The following is a 1,895-nucleotide window of genomic DNA, read 5'->3' as shown; positions in this document are numbered from 1 at the left end:
CCTCCAATGTTACTATTATACCTAAAGACTTATCACAAATGCATACAAATCATCCTATGTTCTGATAAGGCATAACTTTGTTAGGAAATGTATGTTATCTATTGTACCATAAGAAATTATTCCCAAGACTTAGCAGCTTAAAATAGTAAATATCATCTCAGTTTCTGTTGGTCAATAATTTGGGAGTGGGGAATTCTGAATACTGCCATCAAGATCTCAGTCTGGGCTACAGTCATTGGAGACTTGACTGAGGCAAAAAGATACGCTTCCAAGATCGTGTACAAACATGGCTATGGGCAGGAGGCCTCAGTTCCTTGATGACTATTAACAGGAGACTCTGATTATTTTCCATGTGGACCTCTCCATAGGGCTCCTTGGGTATCCTCATAACATACCAGCTGGCTCCCTCCCAGAACAAGTGGTCCAAGAGAGAGACAGAGCAAGGAGAATTCTATAATGCCATTTATGTTCTAGTCTCAGAAGGAACACCATCAATTCTGCCACATTCTATTGATTAGAAATAAATCATTAATGGAGTCCTGGTGTGGCTCTGTGGGTAAATGCGCTGGACTGCAAGGTCCATTTGAACTGCAAGGTTGGTGATTCAAGCTCACCAGCTGCTCCTTGGAAACCCTATACAGGGCTGTTATGAGTCAGAACCAACTCAAAAGCACTTAACATCAACAACAATGAAGTCATTAATACTATGACATGGATGAACCTGAAAGACATTATGATGGGTAAAATAAGTCAGTTACAAAAGAACAAATATTATATGGCCTGACTTAGGTGAAATATTTAAAATAGGTAAATACATAGAGACCAAAGTTTATTAGTGATTACCAAGGACAGGTGAGAGAGGAAAAGGGGGAGCCAGTGCGTAAGGTACTCTGAGATTGTGCTAAAACTGATGAAAAAATTAGTAACAGTGGTTTTATTTGTGCAACATGATGAACTTAACTTTCATTGAATTAAACACTAAAAAATGGTTGAAATGTTTTGTTATATGTATCTTACCACAATTTTTAAAAATGGATGAAATAGTAATATTTTGTTATACTATATATTTTACCACAATTTAAGAAAAAAATAAAAAAACTACAAATGACAGAATGGATAGGGACTTTATCCCTTTTCATTTCTAGGGAACAAAAAAACTGAAATACAATCTTCAAGCACAAAATCACCAGGTGCGTGAGTACCATCAAATTTTGCAAGCTGGGCTTGTTTTTGAGTGCTAAGGATTGCTATTATAGATCGTTTTCTGCAGTCTTTTGCCATATCATTTATTGTTCAATGCAGTGTTTGTTGGAAAAGCTGAAGAAAGAAACTTTTCCTCACAGTTGGAAGAGGTGATATATACAGAGCACACTATTGTTGTTGTGAGGTACCATCGAGTCGGTACTGACACATAGCGACCCTGTATAGGGTTTCTGAGGAGCTACTGGAAAATTTGAACCACCAACCTTATAGTTCAGAGTAACTTTGCAGTCTGGCACATTAACCCACAGCGCCACACATAGATACAGTAAAACATGTGAAAGCCAGAACTTGGCAGGAATGCCCTGTTGTTGTGGGTCTTGCCAATTTTCCATCTTTGACAGGGTGTAGTCTTACCACTGTTTCATTGCTATTAGTGAAAAACATGTGAGATTTCCTTCTATGACAAGTTTCTGCCTTACACTGGGTTCTGGCTTTTTGCAGGATTTTCTATATCTCTGCCATTTTGCCAAGGAACCCTGATAGCATGATGGCTGCTTACCAAAATGTTGGTTGTTTGAACCCACCCAGGAGTTCTGTGGGAAAAAGCCCTGACGCTTTCTTCCCATAAAGATTGTTGCATTGTTAGACGGGTCTCTTGTGATACAACAGTGAATAATTATTATCAGGACTGA

This window comes from Chrysochloris asiatica, unplaced genomic scaffold (genome assembly GCF_000296735.1).
Source record: "Chrysochloris asiatica unplaced genomic scaffold, ChrAsi1.0 scaffold00304, whole genome shotgun sequence".
NCBI classification, from domain to species: Eukaryota; Metazoa; Chordata; class Mammalia; order Afrosoricida; family Chrysochloridae; genus Chrysochloris; species Chrysochloris asiatica.
Note: the sequence above shows the minus strand (reverse complement) of the source record.